Source organism: Corythoichthys intestinalis, chromosome 9 (genome assembly GCF_030265065.1).
Source record: "Corythoichthys intestinalis isolate RoL2023-P3 chromosome 9, ASM3026506v1, whole genome shotgun sequence".
Taxonomy (NCBI): domain Eukaryota; kingdom Metazoa; phylum Chordata; class Actinopteri; order Syngnathiformes; family Syngnathidae; genus Corythoichthys; species Corythoichthys intestinalis.
In genome coordinates, this window is record NC_080403.1 from 57,739,474 (window position 1) to 57,759,485 (window position 20,012).

At 39.4% G+C, this 20,012-nt stretch overlaps 1 protein-coding gene across 3 annotated transcripts in view; it reads left to right on the forward strand.

Annotated features, from left to right (window-relative positions):
* Positions 1-20,012, forward strand: part of tfeb (transcription factor EB) — an 81,971-nt gene that overhangs the window by 14,532 nt on the left and 47,427 nt on the right. The window contains exon 1 of one of the 3 annotated variants that reach the window (XM_057845559.1): positions 15,609-16,003. The exons of the other annotated variants lie outside the window; for them this stretch is intronic. The gene's annotated coding sequence lies outside the window, so the exon portion shown is untranslated. Of the gene's footprint in view, positions 1-15,608; positions 16,004-20,012 lie in introns of those variants that run through there. 3 annotated transcript variants of the gene reach the window in all.

Below are 20,012 nucleotides of genomic sequence, written 5' to 3' on the forward strand. Positions count from 1 at the left end.
GCAACTACTGACTAGAGCAAGCATGTGTGCAACGTACGTATATGGAAAAGTGCTCATATTTCAGCCTCATTGGGCTTGTTTGCCGATAAGTGTTGGCGATGGGGCTCATTTTCCTCGAGTCAACGGCTCTATCCGCGCTAGCTAGGTCTGACGTACTCTAGTGTGAAAGAGCAGCAGGTGTGTGCAAATACAGCTCGGTCCACCATATGGACAGACGGAGTTTTCTTTTGAAGCGTCTGCGTGACTTGCTGGATTTTCCTCAAGCAAAATTGTCGCTTCTTAGAAACCAGGGGAATGACATGTTTTGCATGTGATATTTGACAAGATGACCCATGATCTAGCAGAGGTGAGTGTGGGTGGGTAGGATATTTTGGGGCATGTGCTGAATGTGTGACTCCACTTCCCTATTATAGCTCATTTCTTCTGTCTCATATCCTCTTTTTGACTCGCAAACTCTAGTCTCTGTCTTACACAACTTGCTGTTTTGTTTGGTAGAGAAGATGAGGTATGAGTGTCGTTGCGTCTGATTGGCACATAAGCACAAAGTGCAGTTTGCTTGTTGTTTTGAGGAACTGCAGAGATTGTCTGACTCTTGCTGGGACTTTTCTTGACTGTAAATGAAGCCTCACAAGACTTTTTAGAAACTTCTAGACAATTGGACTCGGACTGAAATCGACTAGAGCAGGGGTCCCCAACCTTTTTTGCCCCACAGACTGGTGTGATTTGGGTCTTTTTTTTCAAGGAACGGTGTTCTGTCAAATTTTGCACCTTTATAAAATTTTTTGTGGCGATGAAAAAGCCCTCTTTTATATTCAGTTGGACTCTCAATGTTATCCAACGGTGCTAAAAAAAACTATTTACATCACAAACATACATGTGCAACACGAAAATGGCGTAAATTAAAGTGCCTGTGACACTAAAAAGCATGTTTATTTTATAATACACGCGGATTTTATGCTCCTGAATGAAATGGACCGCTTGGATGTGTGAAGAAGCGATCGATATATTTATTCAATTTTTTGAATCTCGCGCTATGAAAACGACAGACTTCCAGCTTCGGTCTTGCATGGAGGAAGAGGGCGCTGTGACGTGTACGGGAGAAGGAGTGCACTATACAGCCGTACTGTTGTATGAGATGGACTAAGGAGTCAGCTGATTTTAGCCGCGAATACAGCGATTACAAAGTAAACACTACAAACTTTCTTTAAATAAAGGACTACTTATCGTGGATGGGCATGTAAAAAGCTCTCCTCATACACATTAGCTGCACAACAACTGCAGCCGCTCGCCTACGACTCTCTCTGGCTGTTTACGACACCGTGTAGCAAAGCATTATTTTGCCATATTCATGTTGACCATTTGGCAGCTACACGCTCCTCCGATGTCGGCCGTTGTTCAGCGGTCATTGTCCAGCTGCTTCCCTGGCGAGCTCTCCTGTCCGTAGTAGCATGGGAACGAGCTTTAAATTCCTCAGACAATCGACAACCCAGTCGTCATGTGAAATGATCTGGGCTAGTTATGTGTGATTTTCCGCTTTGAAGACTTTGAAACATCACTCGGTTCGGTTTAGCCTGTCGGCTAGCCGTCACGCCTCTTGGTTTGTTTACATTCTCCGAAGCCGGGGAAGGGAAATGACATACAGTAAGCCCCGATTTAGGTGGCATAAAATATCGTTCGGGAGGTGCGACAGTAAAGGTGAAGTCGACAGTTTTGACCATTATGGAGTCATTTTGCCATGTCGTCTTGAATAAATGCATTTTTATTATTTCGTATTCCATTTAGCACAAGAGAGTTATTTGTCACGACCATACCATTTATTTAGATATTAGGGAAAAATACTTAGATAAAACCAATATCCTGTAAAAATATTGGAGTAGAGAGACTGAAACAATGTCATTTTGTGGCTCTCTTCGTCGCATTTTCCGTGTTCTGAATAATTTCCCCTCAATGGGCTGAAGAGTAAAACCGATGAGCCCAGTCTCTCGCTGACGTCATCCACCTGTTGGGGATGCTAGAGCCCTATAATGGTAGGCGTGGCTAACCAGCAGATTAAAAGACTAATTTCTCATCATCTGCGCTTTGCTAAATTGTTGTATATAGTCGAATCTTCTCAAAACTTGATTCTAATTCACATAATAATCCTATTTAAGACTTTTTTTCTCCTGTCGTACGCACTTTAATGCTTAACAACACGGCAAAGTCGTTAAGTGAGAGAGCTGCGTACAGTTGTTGCGTGCAGCTAACATGGCAAACGTAAGTTAATATTCCTGTCTTTAAAGAAAGTTTGTAGTGTTTACTTTGGAATTGCTGCATTCGCGGCCATTTTTAACATTACACGCATGCAAAATTGATCAGAACACCGGCAATGTGCGGCACAGAAATACAGCAAATATAAAATAACATTTGTTTTTAGCCCCGTCGTGTTAAGTTCAGGGAAAATATAACTCACCCGCTGAAACCGTGGGAGGCCTGAGCTTGTTTCGTAGAGACGAGATGGTCCCATCTAGGTGTGATGGGAGAGTGAGAGAAGCCCGCTTCACAAAGATACATGTTGTAAATTGTAGCACGGTTTTCAGTGCTCTCCTGGCGATGTCAGGAGATTCTGGAATGACTTTAATCCAGAACTTTGGTAGAGTTGTTGTCTCAAATGTACGTTTAAGGTCGCCGTGATTTGCGACCTCTACAAGCTGATCCTCCTGTTGCGCAGACATGCTCGAATCACTCGGTTTATTCACATACAGGTCATGAATCCACTCCTTCGCAGTTGGTGGGTCTTTAGTGATTGGGAAGTAGCATAGATTTTGTTTTCTTTGAGGTTGTAGGCTCATCTTCTGGCTTGTCAGGTGCCCTTTTCCCCGTAAAAAATCTGTCCATTCTTTTCATTCTAGTGTGGGGGCTAAATATGCCGCTGCCCTACGTCATACATTGTTATCGAGGACAAGCGCATATAGATATACAAAACAAGATGTACTGCTAGCAGTCCAATCAATGGATTTCTATGACGGCATTGTATCCTGTAGTATTATATCTAGAGCAGACAGGGATATTGGTGTGTTAAGGGGCACAGGCCAAAATTAATTTGGCCAGAACGCAGTCATTAATAAATCATTATTTCTGTGCGGCCCGGTAGCAAATGCGCCACGGTCTGGTCCCGGTCCACGGCCTGGCGGTTGGGGACCCCTGGACTAGAGTCTCAAATTTGATGACTCGCGATTCGACTCAGACTTGAAGAAATAAAATGCAGACTCTGATTCGACTCGCTTCAGCTGGGAGGGTCCGGGACTCGACTCGTTCTGTGAGGCAATAATTCAAATCGACTTGACTCGTGAGACAATGACTCAAGACTCGACAAGCTGACTTGAAAAACTTGGATGCAATTTGGGGAGCTGTCACTACGGATTCCCCCGGGTGCAAGGGTAGAAAAAAAAATCATAGCTAATCTGTACTCACAGTTTAATATACATGAGAACTTCACTTCACTTTCAGGTGTCATCAATCAAAATTTCAGTTTAGCCATCTGAAATTTTAGACAGCTATCAAAGAAAATGTGCAATAGTTACCTTTTAAAACCCCTTTGTTCGCCGAGGGCAAAACGTGCAGGTGCTTGCTCGGTCGGTCCCTCGGCGTTTGGAGTCCCCGCCAAACATTGGTGACTACTGTTTCTGGGTAATTGCTAAACCGTGGGTACCGATGAGTAAACTTTGGGTACAGTTTAGTAATCTGTGGGTATAGATTAGTGAACTATGGGTACAGATTAGTAAACTGTGGGTACAGTTTATTCATCTGTGGGTACAGATTAGTAAACTGTGGGTACAGTTTAGTCATCTGTGGGTACAAATTAGTAAACTGTGGGTACAGATTACTAATCTGTACCTACAGATTGCTAAACTGTGGGTACAGTTTAGTAATCTGTGGGTATAGATTAGTAAAGTATGGGTACAGATTAGTAAACTGTGGGTACAGTTAAGTCATCTGTAGGTACAGATTATTAAACTGTGGGTACAGATTACTAATCTGTACCCACAGATTGCTAAACTGTAGGTACAGTTTAGTAATCTGTGGGTACAGATTGCTAAACTGTAGGTACAGTTTAGTAAACTGTGGGTACAGATTACCTATGATTATTATTATTATTATTTTTTGTACCCTGGCACCCGGGGGGCTCCGTATGTTACCTTGTGCAAAACTACACCAAAAAGTCTCTTTGACTCATATCCCAAACCCAACAGGAAATGGAGTATTTTACATTGAATGTGAAATTCATATCAATTTACAGGGTGCAAATCTGAGACATTGGCACCTAGGGAGTTAGTTGTATCCTCCTCAAAATTGGTGAGACTGTTCATGAGACACTTGAGAGCTAAAGTCATCAAAATGGGGAGTTTTCATTCACAGGCCTGACCTGGGAGGGGTGTCAAAGACAGCCTTTTTTGGGTGAACTGACTTATAACTCCCTGATCCAAGGTTCAGTCTTTTTCATATATAGTATGGCATGTATGAGAGGTATCACAGCCTGAACAAGACTGCATTTGAGTATTACCCATTAGACTTGACGAACCCCTGTTGGGAACAAGAAACACCCTTTTTTTTACCAGAACGGCTCCTCCTCCAAGGGGGGAAAAAAAAAGCACGTCACATGAGTGACACAACCCAAACACTGCTACATTGCAGTCTAAGTACACATACAATCCGAAGATGTCACTCATTGTGAACATACAACAGTAACAATGTCGTATTTTGGTCTCGTCAGACAAAAACTGGTATTTGTCTTGTTACGTTTTCGTCTCCTGAAACACGCTTTTAGCCCGTCCTCATCACGTCATCGTCATGAAAAAAGGGTTCTTCAACTGAATACTTTTGCTATCATTTTTGATGACCAAAACAACAATGATTGCAAGTGTAAGAGTGCAATCAATTGCTGCTAACGTCATCGGTGAAACAGTCTTGGCTGGAGCGATTGGAACAAAAACCTGCTCCCGTAGCTGCCCTTGAGGACAACCCTGATGTAGAATATTCTCTCACTAATTCAGGAAGTAGTTAATTTTCACTTAGCATATCATGCGCCCCAGACTAAATCAAACAACTTGAACTGAAATGATGAGTATTCATTGAAAGCCATCCCTTACAACCACGTTAAACCGTGCCAAAAGGATCACGTTGTGATGTGATAATCAATAAAATGATCAAATCAACTTTCTGAAAAGTCAGACATCATTATTCTTAAAACAGAAAGAAACCGAATTGGTGATTCAGACATTTTAAAATGCCGTATTTCACTTGTAGAAAGCTTTAAATACAAAGGCATATAGTATCATTCTAAGCTCTTTGTTTTAAAGGCAATTAGTGGCTGGTGTTAATTTTGCGTGAGCCATATCTGGCGACCGATCTCGCAAATACCTCCCATTGCACTCGGTTGTGCTCGGTGACTCTCAGCCATGCAGAGAGTAATGCTGCAGGGTGGTTTTGCTGGTTCTTGCACACGCTCGCTTTCTCAAGCTGCCTTGTAGTTCATTTGTTTACTCAGTGTTAATCATGGACATTGAATATTTACTCAATGGAAATTCCTTCCTTTTTTTAAATTGCAATTTTATGATCCGAAAATATTTTGCTGTCAAATGCCTGAAATTTCCATAAAACATTTTATGAAATTAGAATATTTCATTAATATCGTGGTGTTCACACGCCTCAGTAAATCTTGATGTTTTTGGACGGTTTTGCCCAAGGCGAGATTTGTAGAAACTGTACTTGAGCTTTGTGAGTGCCAAATTGACACTTTCTCAAGGTTGTTTGTAGGGATGCCTGGTCGCATATTTTTGCGTGCAAGTCACCAGATTTTAAGAATCCGCCGATACCGAGTCCCGATCCGATACCGAAAAAAAAAAATTTGGACAAAAGTTCCAAATAGTGCTGCAATGATTAATCGATTAATTCGATTAGAAAAATGATTTGAATTAAATTTTGCTGCTTTTAGTATTCATTTACCGTAATTTCCAGACAATAAGACGCTACTTTTTTCCTTCATATTGATACCTGTGGCTTATAGTCCAGTGCGGCTTATATGTTGATATATTTGAGTTAATAGGTAACACTTTATGTGACAGTGGCATCATAAGACTGTCATAAAACAGTCATAATTATGACATGATACTATCATGAGCATTACTGAATGCTTATGTTATTAAGTATCATCCAGGAAATTATGTCACTAGCTTCATTTATTTCCATCTTGAATTTTTACATCCATTCAAAAGTGAAATCCTTTGCCGGATAACACTAAATGACATCTGTTATAAGCATTCATTAATGCTCAGGACAGTGTCATGTCAATAATTATGATTGTCTAATGACAGTCTTATGTCGCCACTGTCAAATAAAGTGTTAGCAAATACCATAACTAACAATTGATGAAACAACTGGAACAGTAATTGAAGAAATAATTAGCACAGAACATGAATTTTGATTCAAATTTACATCTGTACAATGCAATGCAAGCTAGGAGGCATGTTGGATGACAACAGTGTTTACAGCAGGTGGCAGCAGAGGTTGCCTGTCTCCACCAAGGGAGCAGTGATGGCCAAATGAAGCTTCTTGAAGGAATGAAGCTTTGCAGCCAACTGGTTCAAAGATTCATGGTGGTTCATTTGGTCTTATGACAGTCGTATGATGCCGCTGTCAAATTAAGTGTGACCGGTTACTATCTTTTGGTGTAAATATCCCATAAAACAGTGAGGATAGCTGCGGCTTATAGTCCAGTGCGGCTTATCTATGAACAAATGCCGTTTTATGGCCAAATTTGGTGGGCTGCGGCTTATAGTCAGGTGGGCCTTATAGTGTGAAAATTAGGGTACTTAAAGTGGCATTGTAATGGTTTGTTTTTAATGTGTTTGCATTTAGTTTTATTGATGTAGGTGGATACACTATCCTCTAATGGCGACAGTGAATATGACATAACTCATCTCACATGGCTGAATCCAGTTGCTCCCCGTTAAGACCAGCATAAGCTAAGTTTTTGTTTGAGCTAATGTTTTTTTCTTATGCATTCGTAATTTTGTTTATGGGTATATTTAGCCGTTTTTTTTTTGTGGGAATATCTGTTTAAAGCATTTGTTAAAGAAAAAAAAAGTTTTCATAGCATTTAAGCTAGCGGACTTTTGCTATGTAAGTTAGCCAGTTGTTCTTTTGTTGTACTTGGATCCTCATTTATTCATTTTTTTAATATCGTTTGAGGCTTAGCTCAGGTATTTTTTTATGTTACTTCGTTAAGTTCATCGATTAATCAACTACTAAAATAATCGATAGCTGCAGCCCGAGTTCAAAACATGTTACAGGACTGTACTTTTTACAGTACAGTGATCCTTTGTTTTTCCCGGTTAATCAGACCAGAGCCCACCTTGGTAAGTGAAAAAACCGCGAAGTAGCGCTTTTGGTTCAATGTATTTATTCAGCTCTATCATTGGAGAAAGATACATAAATGACATGTTTTTGTTGACCTTTTCTCCCATATTTCATCTTATTTATCATCATTTATCATTTATCATCATCTCATCATATTTATCCAATATTTGACGCAATTAATTGTATCAATTGTAAATTTTCACTCAAAAAATAAACTAGTAGCTCGCCATTGTTGATGTCAATAATTACACCATGCTCACTCAATGTGCTTAAACCCATAAAATCATTTGGACCCAAGCGCCAGCAGAGGGCGCCAAACACCAAAAAAACAAGTAACAAGCGGGCATTACACTCTACTGTCATTTTAATCTGTTTGAGCGGGGCATGTGCGTTAATTGCGTCAAATATTTTACGTGATGAATTTAAAAAATTAATTACCGCCCGTTAACGCGATACTTTTGACAGCCCCAAAAAATATACAGTATATCACCCCCCAAAAAATGAAGTATTTTTGTTGTTTAATCTATAACGTATATATCTATATCTGCTGTCAACGCTCGAAAGGGAAACAGCGCTTCACATTTAGTTCTTTCGCCCTTCCACATCAAAATGGTTTGGACATCAATGGCAGCCAGAGGGTCAACTTATTTGGCCAAAAATGAACTAGTCCGGCCCACATGATAATGCTGCTGTCGAGTTTTTTCAAAGCGAGCAAATAAGCCATTTCGCTACCTATGCTAGCGACCCATTCCGGTGTTTTCTTGTCACATGACCACCCCTGGGCTATAATTTGTAATGTTTTGTCCAAACACTGTCTCGGACAGTAATAATTTCCATGCCTTGACTTTCCCTTTTAGGATTGGCTGTTCTTATTTCCCAGCCAATAAACAGAGGGCCCAGAGGGGTCCTGCCCCGAGACCAAAATAGCTCTGTAAATACACTGCGGGCACTATGAGAAGTGGAGCTGGCCCAGTGATAAATGCTTTGTGTACAAACAAGGCATGTTTGTCAGCCGGGTTCTGCTCGACCATGTAGGCCTATTAATGTTGCTCTTTGTTGTGATAGTCACCAAGCACTCGTGGAGGGGCACTTTGATACCAATGTTTGTGTCCGTTCATGGAAACCACTACTAAAGGTGGCTTACATATAGTTATGTTGTAAACAAGTATGCACGTAGCATAGGGTGACCATATTTTGATTTCCAAAAAAGAGGACACTCAGCCCAGCCTCAAGATACTTGTACTCGAAGTTCACTCAAAGATGCCTATATCACTTTAATATATTTAAAGTGTGCCCCCTCACTCTGGATGGAAAAATGCATTTTGAAAAAAGAAAAAAAAAAAGACTCTACATATATATATATATATATATATATATATATATATATATATATATATATATATATATATATGAAATGCAGACCCATGGAAATGTAGTCCAGTCAAAAAAACATACAGTATACTATGTGCCAACTAAACATTTTATAAATTACTATAGCGAAAAATGTCCTTGACAAATTGTTATTCCCATTCAATTGATATTCTCATTCAATGTTCTAGATTGCACACAAACAATAACCGAAAAAAACGGACAAACTATTCAACCAGCATGTTTCCAAACGTAGCAGTTCAAAACTATGTTTCCCATAATGCCTTGCGTGGTTTAGCTTACTGATAGTTAGCGGAGGCAAAAATCAAACTTTACTATAAAATTAAAAATCATCGGCAGCGCAACGATGCGACACCAAACGGGATTTTACAGTCAAAGCTCCGACAGAAGTCAACAGTTGCCATTATATACGTATTTATCGTAAAAAACTTAACAACAGGGCAGTCGTTGTGGCCAAATCGTCAACCCAGTAGATGGGAGTAATGCCACATGATAGGGGTCAACTGCCAACAAAAACTGGAAGAACTACTCCTTCCCTCACTTCTAGTAGGAGCCATGTCAACTGCTGCCACCCAGCGGCCGGAGGGATTCTCTTCAAATTGGTCCCGTGAAAAATCATAAAAACCGGACATTTTTATGAATTTATAAAACCTGCCCGGACGACGAGGACACTTGTCCGGGCAAAAGAGGACGTTTGGTCACCCTAACGTAGCACTCAATTAGCCATCCTGCATAGATGCTAATAGCTTTGTGTATTATTTTTCAAAGCACTTTTCGAGTGTTAATCTAATTTTTCTTCTGAAATTGATATTTGTAACCGTTGTTGTTTGGTCAACGATGACAAAAATATTTCGTAGACGAACAATTTTTTCATGACGACGATGAGCTAAGACGAACGAGATGAACGCCATTGTGCGTCTGATGAGATGAAAATTCTTGTTCTTGTAGTAGGAGTGTGACAATACAGTGCTGGCCAAAAGTATTGGCACCCCTACAATTCTGTCATATAATGCTCAATTTATCCCAGAAAATGATTGCAATTACAAATGCTTTGGTAGTCATATTTTCATTTATTTTGCTTGCAATGAAAAAACACAAAAGAGCATGGAAACATTTTTTAAATTGTTATCTTTTTACTAGGGCTGTCAAACGATTAAAATTTATAAAAAAAATAATTACAGCTTAAAAATTAATTAATCGTAATTAATCGCAATTCAAACCATCTATAAAATATGCCATATTTTTCTGTAAATTATTGTTGGAATGGAAAGATAAGACACAAGATGGATGTATACATTCAACATACGGTACATAAGTACTGTATTTGTTTATTATAACAATAAATCAACAAGATGGCATTAACATTATTAACATTCTGTTAAAGCGATCCATGGATAGAAAGACTTGTAGTTCTTAAAAGATAAATGGTAGTACAAGTTATAGAAATATTATATTAAAACCCCCCTTAATGTTTTCATTTTAATAAAATTTGTAAAATTTTCAGTGAAAAAATAAACTAGTAGCCCGCCATTGTTGATGTCAATAATTACACAATGCTCATGGGTGCTTAAGCCCATAAAATCAGTTGGACCCAAGCGCCAGCAGAGGGCGACAAAACTCCCAAAAACACAAGTAACAAGTTGGCATTGCACTGTGCTGTTATTTTAATCTGTTTGAGCGGGGCATGTGCGTTAATTGCGTCAAATATTTTAACGTGATTAATTAAAAAAAATAATTACCGCCCGTTAACGCGATAATTTTGACAGCCCAACTTTTTACACAAAACTCCCAAAAGGGGTAGGACAAAAGTACTGGCACCCTTTGAAAAATCATGTGATGCTTCTCCAATTTGTGTAATTAACAGCAATCTGTTACTTACCTGTGGCACATAACAGGCCGTGGTAATAACTAAACGACACTTGCAGCCAGTTAAAATGGATTGAAGTTGACTCAACCTCTGTCCTGTGTCCCTGTGCTGCTTTCAACCACTCATCAGCAATTGGACACACACCTGACTTGGAATTGTTTGGTAATTTGTTTGGTAATTGGTTTCAATTGCTCTTTAAGTCTCCTTAGGCAGAGGGTTCACTTACTTATTTTCCCCCTTCTGTCATTGTTTGCATGCTATCCTCATTATCGGGTCTTGCCTGTATGGCAAAGGCCAGATAATGTTGTTCTGCAACTTTAGCCTACTTATTATTCTTTATTTATTATTATTTATTCATCTTATTCTCCGCGTTTTTTTGGCACGCAGGGAATTTTTCAAACGGCCCCGAAAAATTTTCCGTTTGCCCGTAAACGGCAAATTTCCGAGGGAAAAAAAAAAAAAAAGTTTCAAAATGTATCTAGTCCGCCGATTTTTGACCAAATCACATAATTTGGGCATCAAAAACTCCGGGACGGTGAGGTTATACAGAATTTGGGAAAAAATTACGGTTCCCCGGAAATTTGCCAAAAACTTTCCCATTTATTTATAATGGGAAATTTTCTATCCACTTCCAATGGAATTTCCAATTGAATTTACATTGCATTGATGCCATTGACGGCCATGCATGTCGAATCTATTGATGCTAATGGACTTGGATTTCATTGACGCCTCTGTAACTCGATGCTATTGACGGCCATGGACGTCCAAAAATGTTCCCATTCATTTTCAATGGGATTTCTTTTTTCCCCAAATCAACGTGAAATGACCAGATATCAATAGGACGTGTCCCCCAAACTTCCCAGATTCCATTGACGCTTATGAAGGGTGCTGCCATTGACGGCCATGGACGTCCAAATTTCCCATTCATTTGTAATGGCATTTACTTTGTTCACTGCCATTGACGGGTATGTTTGTCCATTCTGTTGATGCCATTGTACTTGGATTCCATTGGCGCCTATGTAGGTCTATGCCATTGATGGCCATGTACGTCCAAATTTTTTCCCATTTATTTTCAATGGCAAAAAAAAACAATGTCGCCAAATCAACAGGAAATAACCAGATTTCAATAGGACACCCCCCCAAATAACCTGATATGACCAGACCACACCTCCCAAATGTCCCCAAATCAACAGGAAGTGACCTGATATTGTCCCCCAAATGTCCCCAAACCAACCTGGGCTGGGCTAAGAGCTGTATCTCCACACGGCAAAGACCCGGAGTAATTTTTCCAGAAATTGCAAGTTCTAGTTAAAATATGAAAATATATAAATGTTTGGGTGGTTTTGGTTAAAGCAGACAGTTTTTTCATCTGTGTGATTTTGACAAAGATCAGATCACATTTGATGGTGATTTCTTTGCAGTAATGTGAGAAATTCCAAATGGTTCAGATACTTTTTCATACCACTGTAAATGGCCCAAAATCAACAGAAAGTGACCACTAAATGCTACATAATCAATAGTGACCCGGAATCAATAGGAAGTTACCCGGAACTGCCCTAAAATTAACAGGAAGTGACTGATGAACAGAAAATGGCCTTTCATACTTTTCAGTAGTGCTGCAACGATTAACCGATTAACTCGGGTATTCTATTAGAAAAAAATATTCGAATAAAATTTTGTTCCCTCGAGTATTCGTTTAACTAAAGTGGCGTTTTAATGTTTTATTCCGAAAGTGATTACAGTTAATTTATTGATTAGGGTGGATTGCATTGCCCTCTGCTCTGCCTCATTTCACATGGCTGAACCCAGCTGCTCCCTGTTAAGACCAATGTAAGTTTTTCTTTGGGCTAATGTTTTTTTAATGCATTTGTAATATAGTTAATATGTATATTTAGCCGTTTTTTGTGGGAATATGAGTCTGAACCATTTGTTAAGAGCATTGGAGAAAAAAAAAACATTAGCATTTTTTAGCATTTAAGCTAGCGGACCTTAGCCATGTAAGTTAGCCAATTGTTTTTTTAGGTGTACATAGATCCTCATTTATTTATTTTTAATACCGTTTGAGGCTCAGCTCAGGTATTTTAATTTTTCATGTTCCTTTTCCGATTACTCGATTATTCAAACTAACGAGTTCATCGATTAATCAACTACTAAAATAATCGATAGCTGCAGCCCTACTTTTCAGTAGCCCAAAAATCAACAGAAAGTTACCGAAAATCAACAGGAAATGATGTGAAACGCCCCCAAATGAACTCGACCCCCACTGATGGCCGTAGACGTCCAATCTGCTCGAAGTGGGAGGGATGACAGCGAACCATTCGCTGTCATCTTCCCAGCTCAAACAAATTGGATGTCTACTCGTGTTAAACTCATTCCAATTCGCAGCAAAAAATTGAAAATAGCTTGTTTATTTTTTGTTTTGTAGAATGATTTTGTGATAAATCGCCATATCATGAGCCTTGTATCGCGTAACATATCGGGAGGTACCCAGAGGTTCCAATCCCAAGTTTTGGTGTGTGTGCATTAGGGCTGCAGCTATCGAATATTTTAGTAGTCGATCAATCGATGGACTAGTTAGTTTGAATAATCGAGTAATCGGATAAGGAACATGAAAAATTAAAATACCTGAGCTGAGCCTCAAACGGTATGTGTGTATATATATATAAACCCTAACCCAAACCCAAACCCTAACCCTATATATATATATATATATATATATATATATATATTAGGGCTGTCAAAATTATCGCGTTAACGGGCGTTAATTAATTTTTTAAATTAATCACGTTAAAATATTTGACGCAATTAACGCACTAGGCCCGCTCAGACAGATTTAAATGTCAGTACAGTGAAAGGCCAACATGTTAATTGTGTTTTATGGAGTTTTTCCGCCCTCTGCTGGCGCTTGGGTGTGACTTGCATATGTTATGTGGCGTAATGTCGTCCTCTGCTGGCGATTCAGTGCAGCTGATTATTTGGGTTTCGGCGCGCTTTTCTGACGTGATTATATGTCACACTAATAGACAGTGCTCTTCAGACCAGCAAACGTCCGCATCCAGTATTCAGTGGCAGTTCTCATAGCCCCATCACACTGTTTGTGTCTAATACATGCATCACTTGTGAGTTATATTCCTCCTTTGTTTATATTCATGAGCATTAGATAGTTATTGATGATGTGTATTTGAATTTGTTCACATATATGGTGAAATGCAGTTACATTGTTAGATGCTTGTGAGCTAATTGGCTAGTGCTACTGCTCAAATGGACACGTGTGTGTACATTTTATATTATTTTGTGATTTATGCAAGTTATTGACACATTGCCTTGTTATTTTCAGTTTTACAAAAATACAAGAAACGTGCTCCTGTCAAAAAGAGATGACTTCAGTAAAGCCCATGCAACTTTGCCACACCGTCTGATTTCTTTTTGGAACTTATGTTCGCTATCTGTCAATTTGTGTACTCACACACATTGAGGACAGAATAGGGCTACTAGTTTATTTTTTGATTGAAAATTTTACAAATTTTATTAAAACGAAAACATTAACAGGCGTTTTAATATAACATTTCTATAACTTGTACTAATATTCATCTTTTAAGAACTACAAGTCTTTCTATCCATGAATCACTTTAACAGAATGTTAATAATGTTAATGCCATCTTGTTGATTTATTGTTATAATAAACAAATACAGTCCTTATGTACCGTATGTTGAATGTATATATCCATCTTGTCTTTTCTTTCCATTCCAACAATAATTTACAGAAAAATATGGCATATTTTATAGATGGTTTGAATTGCGATTAATTACGATTAATTAATTTTTAAGCTGTAATTAAATCGATTAAAAATTTTAATCGTTTGACAGCCCTAATATATATATATATATATATATATTTGTTTTTTTTTTTAAATGAGGATCTACAGTGGGGAGAACAAGTATTTGATACAGTGACGATGGGAAAACCCATTGGCAGTGTATCAAATACTTGTTCTCCCCACTGTATGTACAACAAAAGAACAATTGGCTAACTTACATAGAAAAAGTCCACTAGCTTAAATGCTATAAAATGCAAAAGTTTTATTCCAAATGCTCTTAACAAATGGTTCAGACACATATTCCCACAAAAAAAACGGCTAAATTTACCTATAAACTCAATCCTGAATGCATTAAAAAACATTAGGTCAAACAAAAACTTAGCTCACGTTGGGCTTAACAGGGAGCAGTTAGATTCAGCCAGGTGAAAAGAGGCAGACCACAGGGCAGTGTATCCACCCTAATCAATAAAACTAGATGCCATCACTTTCAAAATAAACCATGACAACGCCACTTTAATTAAACGAATACTCTAAGCAATAAAATTTAATTCGAATAATTTTTTTCTCATCGAATACTCGAGGTAATCAATTAATCGTTGCAGCACTAGTGTGTATACTAGGGCTGTCAAAATTATCGCGTTAATGGACGGTAATTAATTTTTTTAATTAATCACGTTAAAATATTTGACGCAATTAACGCACATGCCCCGCTCAGATTTAAATGACAGTACAGTGAAATGCCCACTTGTTAATTGTGTTTTATGGCGTTTTGCTGCCCTCTGCTGGCGCTTGGGTGCGACTGATTTTATAGGCTTCAGCACCCATGAGCATTGTGTAAGTAATATTTTAGATCAACAATGGCGGGCTACTAGTTTTTTTTTTTTTTTTGATTGAAAATTTTACAAATTTTATTAAAATGAAAACATTAAGAGGGGTTTTAATATCCATGGATCGCTTTAACAGAAAGTTAATAACGTTAATGCCATCTTGTTGATTTATTGTTATAATAAACAAATACAGTCCTTATGTAATGTATGTTGAATGTATATATCCATCTTGTGTCTTATCTTTCCATTCCAACAATAATTTACCGAAAAAATGGCATATTTTATAGATGGTTTGAATTGCGATTAATTGCGATTAATTACGATTAATTAATTTTTAAGCTGTAATTAACTCGATTAAAAATGTTAATCGTTTGACAGCCCGACATATCATGTGAAGACAAAGAATGGGGCCGAAGTGTCTGCAGCAGACGAGAAAAACAACACCGGAGATGCATTTTCTAGACAAGCTTCCTCTTGTGAACTCCGGCCATCAGACTCATTTAGGGGAATAGTAGAAGTGGGAGGAGGAAGCTGAGCCGGCGTTTAGTGAGAGAGGGGTGACGAATAGTAACTCCGCCAGTCGCGAGTAGCCTCGCGAGCACTGAAGTCACTTTTGGAGGCGCTGGTTTTTGAGGTGTATCTGCCGGCGCGTGGAGGAGCAGCCATCACATGGATGCCTTGATTTTAAGATAGTTGGAGAGTCGTCGGTAAGAATTTCAGCTTCCACATCCTGCGGATGACTTGATTTTGTGGCATCAAACGATGGCATTATCATGGATTGATGTCTTCTTGTTGACGTTCTCGGTTTAAAGATGACTACTTGTATACAACTAGAAACATGTATATTTTGACACAAATTGTTGCGTTGACGTATGCAGCTAGAGTTCATACGACGGTAGGCTTTTATCTTGCGATCTGAATGTGAATACCTGTGTACAAAGTGTACTCTAAGTGGAAATGATTTTTGCCTAACCAGTTTGGTTAGGCTCCAAGAATGTTTTTTTTTGTTAATGCAAACGCTGTACTAGGCTCCCCCTCACAATCACACCACGGTGCAGGGTAGTGAATGCCAATCGGGGACCTGGCAGCCATAGTAATAGGGCGGTAGGTGGGTCCCAGTTTTCTATATGGCAGGGCTCCCAGGGTTCGGCCACCTCTTCATCTGGGAGGTCAGGTGCAGGGTTCGGGGCTCCCGTCTGGAACTGCACCGATGCTCGCCCCATCCACCAAGGAACCCCTGCCTTCTTCTCTGTTTTCTATCCAGGCATCCTCCTTGGGTCCCTGTGCAAATCGTCAGCCGGGCGCTGGTGAGGCGGCGGGGGGTTGCCCCCTTTGAGGTGTTGAGTTGCCCTGGGCCTAGTGGGCCGTGGCGGTTGGGGGTTGCGGCGGTGCCTGGGGGGTTCCTTGGTGGTGCGGCCAGGCATCGGGGGCGTTGGCGCGTCCCCTCATCCCTTCCCTAAAGGCTGGTTAACAGGGGTGCAGATGGTCCTGGGGACCCTGGAGGGATTGCGGTGGCCCTTTTTCTTATAGCTGTGGGAAAATGGGTGGGCCACGCTCACTCCACCCTAGACATTTGCCGATCACCGGTTTCAAGGTATGAAAACGTCACGGTTTCGAAACCACAAAAAAAATCCGTCATACTGTCTCTAAGGTATTAGCTATTCTTTATGTACCGAAACAAGCGGGGAGAAATCCCTTGCTTGCAGCCGCATGGCTCGACCCTCCCCCACCGGTTGCTCAGTGTCAGTGAGTCAGCTGTGTTACTGTGGCTCGAGGAGGTGAAACTCCCAAACTTTTTTCCCCCATCGAAGAAAGGAAATCGTTGTTATGGGAATACTTCAGCTACAGAAAACTTACAGACGGCTGTGGCTTAGAGGAGGACGGCCAACTGACATGTAAAACATGTTTGCGGAGCGTTTTCGCCGAGGAGGATGTACCTCCAATATGATTTGGCATTTATACAAAATTAAAGGTTTGGAAACACTGTCATGAACATTGCCCACGAGAGTTAACTCCAGCGTGTTTAGTGTGTCTAGCGGTAGTAAAATGTGCTGTTTTTTCTCTTTGGCAACTGTCTGTGTTGAGAAAGTAGAGTGTGTGTATAATATAAACATGATACGAGTCATACACACATGCTTTTTATAGAAAATCATTCAATTATTTTTGTTCTGTTGGTAATAATGTTGAGCAATGGCTGTGGGTTTAGGCTCCTGTTCAACGGAAAAAAGTCTTTATTTTTTTATTATTATTATTTTTTTTAGGGCTGTCAATTGATTAAAAATTTTAATCGAGTTAATTACAGCTTAAAAATTAATTACTCGTAATTAATCGCAATTCAAACCATCCATAAAATATGCCATATTTTCTGTAAATTAGTGTTGGAATGGAAAGATAAGACACAAGATGGATATATACATTCAACATACGGTACATAAGTACTGTATTTGTGTATTACAACAATAAATCAACAAGATTAACATTATTAACATTCTGTTAAAGCTATCCATGGATAGAAAGACTTGTAGTTCTTAAAAGACAAATGTTAGTAGAAGTTATAGAAATTTTATATTAAAACCCCTCTTAAAGTTTTCCCTAACCCGTTTGAATTGAAAAAATTAACTGGTAGCCCGCCATTGTTGATGTCAATAATTACACAATGCTCATGGGTGCTTAAGCCCATAAAATCAGTTGCGCCAGCAGAGGGCGACAAAACTCAAAAAAACACAACTAACAAGTTGGCATTGGCGCATTGGCACTGTGCGGTCATTTTAATCTGTTTGAGCGGGGCATGTGCGTTAATTGCGTCAAATATTTTAACGTGATTAATTTAAAAAATAATTACCGCCTGTTAACACGATAATTTTGACAGCCCTACATTTTTTATAACCCAAAGTAACACATTTTAGAGCTGCAATTGGAATTCCGTGAATCCGTTAAATTTTGGCTTAAGGTTATCATACCGTCAGAATGTCATACTGGCACAGTGGGATGGCGTGGCTCAGTGGTAGAGTAGTTGTCCCCCAACCCAGAGGTTGTAGGTTCAATTCTCCGCCCTGATGAACCTGCCTAAGTATCCTTGAGCAAGATACTGAACCCCACATTGCTCCTGGTGCTGCGTCACCAGTAGGTAGATGGCAATATAGTGTAAAGCGCTTTGAGCGCCTTGAAAGGTGGAAAAGCGCCATATAAGTTTAACACCATTTACCATAACACCACATGTCTACTCCACCTCTGATTGGCTGGGGGGGGCTGGGGACATGGTGCGGCTTCCGCGCAGTCTTTTCACTTTTCTGCAGGACTATCACATGTCTGAGCGGGTTACACAAGACTGTGTGCATTTAGACAAACTCATGTAGAGTTATTGTGGGTGCCGGGATTAGCGATCAGTTAGCATAGAATAGGATGTCAACATATCCAGATTTACAGGTGTTTTACATAATACTGGGTCTCCCACCTCACATTGCTGAGATGACTTGGCTCAGTGGTAGTGTAGTCGTCCCCCAACCCAGAGGTGGTTTCGATTCTCCAAGATGAACTCATCTCAGTATCCCTGAGCAAGATGCTGAACCCCACATTCCTCCTGGTGCTGCGTCACCAGTAGGTAGATGAGGAGACCATGTAAAGCGCTTTGAGGGCCTTAAAAAGGTGGAACGGCGCTATACAAGTGTAACACCATTTACCATTGCTGAATTGTGTATGGTCCACCCCACCTAGTTACATCTCCTTTCGACTCCCCTAACCCTACCAGGCTCCCCACATGGTGTTCACGAGTAAATAAAATGAGCTAATGATAGCACCGCTATGTTCATAGGCAGTGGCGGACTTGGCAATTTTGGCGAACATATCCAGGGGCCCTCTTCATGGGTCAGGCGTTAAAAAGGTGAGAATGGTGTGGAGGAACTATGTATACAAATTAGGGCTGTGAAAAATATCGCGTTAACGGGCGGTAATGAATTTTTTAAATTAATCACGTTAAAATATTTGACGCAAGTAACGCACATGCCCCGCTCAAACAGATTCAAATGACAGTACAGTGTAATGCCCGCTTGTTACTTGTTTTTTGGTGTTTGGCACCCTCTGCTGGCGCTTGGGTCCAAATGATTTTATGGGTTTAAGCACAATGAGAGAGCATGGCGTAATTATTGACATCAACAATGGCGAGCTACTAGTTTATTTTTTGATTGAAAATTTTACAAATTTTAATAAAACGAAAACATTAAGAGGGGTTTTAATAGAAAATTTCTATAACTTGTACTAACATTTATCTTTTAAGAACTACAAGTCTTTCTATCCATGGATCGCTTTAAGAAAATGTTAATAATGTTAATGCCATCTTTTTGATTTATTGTTATAATAAACAAATACAGTACTTACAGTACGTACTGTATGTTGAATGTATATATCCATCTTATGTCTTTCCATTCCAACAATAATTTACAGAAAAAAATGGTATATTTTATAGATAGTTTGAATTGCGATTAATTAAAAGCTATTCTTAGTGTAGAATCTGTAGTCTGTAGTATGTACTCAACATATTATAATATTAATTCTGAAGTATGTGGATTAACGCCAGAAATGGTTATTTATATGAGGAACATGACGTGCTTTTATTTTGAAATGTTCACCAGAGGTACGTTCGCTAAACCGCTAACCAAAAGCTTTACACTCCGTAAAAAACATTCCTCGTCATTGCTTGTGGTGTCACTAATAGATTTA